At 38.9% G+C, this 6,930-nt stretch overlaps 1 pseudogene; it reads left to right on the top strand.

Moving 5' to 3' along the window:
• Window positions 1–4,931: 4,931 nt before the first annotated feature.
• Window positions 4,932–6,102, top strand: LOC100340677 (mitotic spindle assembly checkpoint protein MAD2A pseudogene; annotated as a pseudogene).
• The last annotated feature ends 828 nt before the right edge of the window (window positions 6,103–6,930 follow it).

Raw genomic sequence — 6,930 nt, forward strand, 5'->3', positions numbered from 1 at the left:
CTGATTTAATGGAAATAAACAGAGGTTCAAGTGTTACATACTAGTCAAGACAAAGTAAAATAAAACAGAGTTCCTCAGAAAGCTAAACAGAATTACCATGTAACCCAGCAATTCCACTCCTAGACACATACCCCAAAATATTGAAAACAGGTACTCAAAAAAATCCTTGTACCCAGATTTTTTTAACAGCACTATTTACAACAGCCCCAAATTGGGAACAGCCCAAATGTCTCACAACGGATAAATGGATAAACAAATTGTGGTTGATACATATAGTGAAATATCATTCTGTCATAAAAAAATGCTGTAATGTGGATGAACCTTGAAAATATTCTAAGTGAAAAAAGCCAGATTTCACTTATATGAAATAAATAGAATAGACAAATTTTTAGAGGCAGAAAGCAGTTTTGTGATTGCCAAGAACTGGCACAAGAAAAGGATAGAGAATCACTGCTTAATGGCTGTAGAGTCTTAGGGGTGATAAAAACATTTTCAAGCTATATAGAGGTGGTTTGCACAATACTGTGAATGTATTAGAAGTCACTGGGTTGTTAACTTTAGGATGCTTAATCTTCTGTTGTGTGAATTTTATCTTAATTAAAAACTAAAACAAAACAACAATAAATATTTCTTGTAAGGACCCAGTATGTCTAAGATGCTGGAATCTGATGTTCTAGAGACTTCTAGAGAGTTGTAGGTGGGACCACAATACAGCAAAACAATCCAGCTGTTCTTCACTTGTTCCAGAAGTTAATTACAGATGTTAAATCTTAAGAACAAGACTTGAAAGCACGGCAACAAGCATTTTCATATGTTCTCTAAAACTAAATTCTTAGATGAAAATAATACATAAAATATTAAGTGCATTCTGTGCTCCACTTTCAAATTCTACATCTGATGTACAAGTCCAATTACTGTATCATGAAGGTTTAATGCAAATTCAATATGTTTCATTTATTAACTAATATCTCCTATCAAATGGAAACTGTTCCTCTGCTAGGAACCTTTTCTCCGACTTCCATTTCACTAAACATAAATTGGTGACACAGGAATGCTGACACAGTCTTTTCTTAAGGAAGAAGAAACATTATTACAACAAGAAAGAAAAGGCAAGTAGCATTTTGAGCTAAATTTTAAGAAGAATACACACTCGCACAAATAAAATTTTAGAAAACAAGAAGGAACACAAAGCCAAAGAATAAAATGTACAACATTGGGCATGAACGTTGTCCTCAGAAAATTGGATCTCTGCATGCAGAAGTATGAAACAACACCCATACCTCACTTCTTATACAAAAATCAACTCAAAATGGATCAAGGATCTAAATCTACAACCTACAATCATCAATTACTAGAGGAGATCATTGGGAAAACTGCAAGACATTGGCACAGGCCCCAGAAGCACAGGCAATCAAAGCCTAAATAGACAACTGGGATTACATCAAGCTGAGAAGCATCTGCACTGCAAAGGAAACACTCAACAAAGTGAAGAGGCAACCAACAGAATGGGAGAAAATATTTGCAAACTGTGCAATTAATAAAGTCTTAATAGCCTGAATCTTTAAAGAGCTCAAGAAACTCAACAACAACAAAACAAACAATCCAGTTAAAAAATAGGCAAAGGACTTGAGCAGGTATTTTTCAAAAGAGGAAATTCAAATGGCCAACAGACACATGAAAAAATGCTCAGGCTCATAGCCATCAGGGAAATGCAAATCAAAACCACAGTCAGATTTCATCTCACCCCAGTTAGAAAGACTCTCATATGGATATCAGCAAATAATAAATGCTGGCAAGAATGTGGGGCAAATGTACCCTAATCCACTGTTGGTGGGAATGTAAACTAGTATAGCCATTGTCGAACACGGTATGGAGACACCTCTGAAAGCTGAAAATAGATATAGAATAAGACCCAGCAATCCCATCCCTGGGAATTTACCCAAGGGAAACGGGTAAACAAATGGGTATACTCTTTCAGCATATGAAAGAGTTATCTGTATCCCATGTTTATTGCAATTCAAATCACAATTGCTAAGATATGGAATCAAACCTGATGTCTATCAACAGATCACTGGACAAAGAAATTATAGTACACACACACACACACAGTATGGAATACTACTCATCTGTAGAAAAGAATGAAATCCTGTCTTTCGCAACAAACTGGATGCAACTGGGAATGATTATACTTAGTGAAATAAGCCAGTCCCAAAACACATATATCATATATTTTCCCTGATCTTTGGTAACTAACAGAGTACCAAGAATGTAATGTATAGGAGTAAAATTGATATTCTGTGCTTCAATGACTGTTGACAGTCCTTGTCTCTACTGTTGAGGAACAGTAGTATTTTTCTTCATACTATTTGATTGAACTCTTTACTTAGTGTGGGGTTAATCTTATGAGTATAAAGTAAACTGAAAGCAGATCATTGTAAAAATTAATAGAGGGAATAACAGAAAGGAGGAGGAGGGGTAGGATCATGGGTGGGAGGGAGGATAGAGAGTGAAGTATTACTATGTTCTTAAATCTGTACATATGAAATGCATGAACTTTGTTTAACTTAAATAAAAAAGGAAGGAAGGAAGGAAGGAAGGAAGGAAGGAAGGAAGGAAGGAAGGAAGGAAGGAGTGAAGTTGCCCTTAGCCCATAGAAGTAAATGTGTATGTAATTCTTTGCCTCCAGGAGTGGCTACACAGGTAGACAATGGATCACCTATCTTCAGGGAGAGCATGAGAAGATGGGGCACAGACAGGCTTCCTACTGCTGCCTAGACCAGGCACTGATAGCCTGCCTGACTGCACCATGTGGGCCCTGAAGGGCAGAGGCTCCCCACACTGCCAACACTGATGTGTGACAGCAGCTGGAGCGGAGACGTGGTGAGCAGATCACTCAAGCCCAGGCAGCCAGGGAGGGAACATGTTGAACACTCAGAACAGGATCTTAGAGGAGAGAACACAAATTTGAACAGAAAAGATACAGGGAGTAACTAAGAGGATAGAAGTGCTTCACAAAATAATCATTCTGAATTATTTTTTAAAAAATTAGGTTTTAAAACTTCAATAGTGAAGAAAATGCTTACTGTCCAAATCCAACTAATAGCCTGAAGACAATACAGGAAAAACATCAAAGGGCATGTGCACGCACACATACACACATGGACATAATGAGTATAAAGACGGGGGAGAAGTTTAAGGGAACTGACATGGGAAAAATTAGAGTTCAAAGAGGAAAAATGATGGACATAGAGGAAAATAAAGCAAGCAAACACAAAAGAGTCACCTGAATTTGAAGAAAGTTTCAGGAGGAATGAGAAAAGTTCACATATACACATACACATATGGCTTTACATATCCTGGCAACATTTTTGAACTCCAAAGATACAGACAAAAATCTTATTCTTTCTGTGCAGAAACTTATCAGTTATAAAGGAGAGAAAATGTGACTGGCTCTGGCATTGTGGTGTAGCAGATAAAGCCTCCGCCTGTGAGGCCAGCATCCCATATGGGTGCCAGGTGGAGTCCCAGCCACTCCAGTTCCAAGTCAGCCTCCTGCTAATGGCCTGGGAAAGCAGCAGAGGATTACCCAAGTGTTTGGGCCCCTGTACCCACGTGGGAGACACGGAGGAAGCTCCTGGCTCCTGGTTTCAGCCTAGCCCCGCCCTTGCTGCTGTGGCCATCTGGGGAGTGAACCAGTGGATTGAAGAGCTTTTTTTCTTTTTCTCTCTTTCTCTGTAACTCTGACTTTGAGTTAAATAAATATATCTTTAAAAAAAAAACAAATAATTTGATTGGCATTGAAATTCTTTTCAACACTGGAAGCTAGAAGACAGTAGAATTTATTTTTCACTTAAAAATCTTTTTCACCTGTCAGGGTAAGAGAAAGGTATTTGCAGATATGTAAGGATTCGGAGAAGTCATACACATTATTCATCTGAGAAAAATACTAGAAAAAGACTTTACAACAACAAGCAAAACAGACTTGAAGGGGAGAGAAAGCCTTAGTGAGTAATGAACCTGGGCTATCTAATTACAAACAACTCGATGATGATAGGCTGGGGCAGTGTAACCTAAGTACTAAATAAAGACCCTAGAAATAGAGAAGGAAGGAAACTTCCAAAAATAATGTGGAATTTGAAGAACTAAGCCACCTCAGCATATTGAAGTCTTGTGGTGAGGAGGGGTGGGAAGGAAGCAAAACATATTCGGAAAGGCTTCATTTCTTGGGAGGAGAGTGAGAAGGAAATTGCAATACAAGTCTCCTTCAAGTTGAATGTCATGGGTGAGGATAGGTAACAACTGACAAAATTTAAAAGGTCTGCAAAATCTCAAAGCAAGTGTAGTGATATTAGTGCTAGATAACATGAAATTTGAATTTAAAATCTCTAAACAGAATAAAGCAGGATACTATGTAATGATAAAAAATAATTTATGAAGGAAATAAAAGTCATAACTTTGCATGAGCATACATACAATGCAAAAATTATTGGAAATGGAACTCAAAATAATATGGTAAAAATATGAATAGTAGAATCAGTTCTGATAGGTAAACAGATAACAGAGAGAGGAAATAACTAAAAGAGTTGTGAAGGTTGGTTTCATATGGACACAATTGGTCCTCATTTTTCGTGCATTTGTCTACTTGCTAAAATCTACTTGTATCCTCCAAAAAATACCCAGGATCCTTTTGCAGTCATTCATGGATAAGCACGGAGTAGCAAAACACTAAGACCACTAAGGTGCACGGTCCCAAATAAAGTTAAAGAACAGGACATTTTGGAGTGATATGGTCACAAGCCAAGAATGCCAAGGAGATTCTACAGCCCCCAGAAGGAGCACAGCATTACCAGCACCTTGAATTTGGACCCTGGCCTTCGGAATGATGAGAAAATGCATTTCTTTTGTTTTAAGCAACCCGCTTTGTGAAATGCATGGTAGCCTCGGGAAACTCACTAACTACAGAAGCAGTAAGCTCAGAAGATGAAGATCACATAGAAGATTGCATTTTAGGTGCTGCGTTGTTGGCATCTGAAACGGGTGGTGGGCTGTTGCCTCAGTCCGAGGAGCAGAAGCGTGCAACTTCATCCGTGGGTCTGGCCAGGGTGCCACAGCTTGCCCGGGAGCAGGGTATCAGGCCACGGGGAAGGCTGACATTGTAGCTGGGCTCTTTCTCATTTGTGGTTAGCAGCATTTTACAACAGCGTGGCACACATCCATCTGAAACCTTTGCTCGAGTGCAGAAATACGGACTCCCCTTTTTTGTAACTACTGATCCTGAGCTCATAAAATTCCTAAATAATGTGGTGGAACAACGAACAGATTGGCTATACAAGTGTTGAGTTCAGAAACTGGTGGTAGTCATCTCAAATACTGAAAGCAGTGAGGTCCTTGAAAGATGGCAGCTTGGAAAAAAAAAAAAAAAAAAAAAAAAAGCCGGCGCCACGGCTCACTAGGCTAATCCTCCGCCTAGCGGCGCCAGCACACCGGGTTCTAGTCCCGGACGGGGCGCCGGATTCTGTCCCGGTTGCCCCTCTTCCAGGCCAGCCCTCTGCTGTGGCCAGGGAGTGCAGTGGAGGATGGCCCAGGTGCTTGGGCCCTGCACCCCATGGGAGACCAGGAGAAGCACCTGGCTCCTGCCTTCGGATCAGCGCGGTGCGCTGGCCGCGGCGGCCATTGGAGGGTGAACCAACGGCAAAGGAAGACCTTTCTCTCTGTCTCTCTCTCTCACTGTTCACTCTGTCAAAAAATAAAAATAAAAATAAAAAAAAAAAAGAAAGAAAGAAAGATGGCAGTTTGGTATCTTATGTGACAAGAAGGCAAAAGATGCCAGTGCTTCCAGAGAAAAGTCTCAGAATGTTACCCAGGATGAAATCTGGGGTGAATCAGACAGATCACAGCTACCGCGACATCTCTGCCGCTGTTGGAAGTTTCGTGTTCATTTGATCTCCTGATTTATACAGACGAAGATTTGGTTCCTGAAAAATAGGGAGAATCCGGACCACAGTTCATTACAATTCTGTGGAAGCCCTTCTCCGTTAATTTACTACAACTATCCACAAAGTAAATAGTATGCTGGCCTAAAAAATTCCTGTCAATGACTGATGAAGAGATGAGGAAAATAATGTAATTCTCAAGTGTGATTTTTCCCTAAAGTAAACTGTAGTTTATAGATTTTATTTCGTTGGTTAAGTTTTAGATGGAGAAAACCAACATTATACTTCAATGAATTATGCATAATTATTCCCTTTTTGGGGTATCTGTCAACTTACCATAGGATTACAGTATTTTTTGCGCATCTTGTCAAAGGAAAAAGCAGATTCCATCAGCATTGTAATGCCTGTTCTTTCAAATAGCAACTGTAGATAGAAAGCCTTTTATGAAGCAAAATACTTAAGTAAAGTAAATCAATATTTTGGTCAAGTAGCTTGATTCAGGTCATAGAAAGGGAGATACACATAAATATAAAATACAGTAAGAGAAGTCTGAACAGTCAAATTCTTTCTTTAGATCTTGAAAACATAATCCCAAAGTAATAAAAGTGTTGCTTGTTGGATCCTCCTGTCAATTACTTCACTGTATAGTTCTGTATTGAAGAAGATTTCTAATTATTTCATTTTAATTTGTATACGTTGAGCTCATGAAGCAATGAACAGTTCTACTGTTTAGTTTCCTGTGATACAGAACTCTCATTTTTTATGTTTTATAAAGTCAAGCCTTAAATGGCAATGAGAAATAGTTAAATGTGTATGTTTAAAACAAAAGATTCCATTTTAATGAAATATTCAGAAAAGGCAAATATATAGTCAGAAAATTAGACCAGTGGCTGCCAGGGCTGAGACTGGAGAAGAAATTGACTAAGTGAGAATGAGAAAATGTTCTGGGACAATGGAAACACTGGAAAAATGGATTGTGGTGAGAGATGCACAATTA

This window comes from Oryctolagus cuniculus, chromosome 4 (assembly GCF_964237555.1).
Source record: "Oryctolagus cuniculus chromosome 4, mOryCun1.1, whole genome shotgun sequence".
Lineage (NCBI taxonomy): Eukaryota > Metazoa > Chordata > Mammalia > Lagomorpha > Leporidae > Oryctolagus > Oryctolagus cuniculus.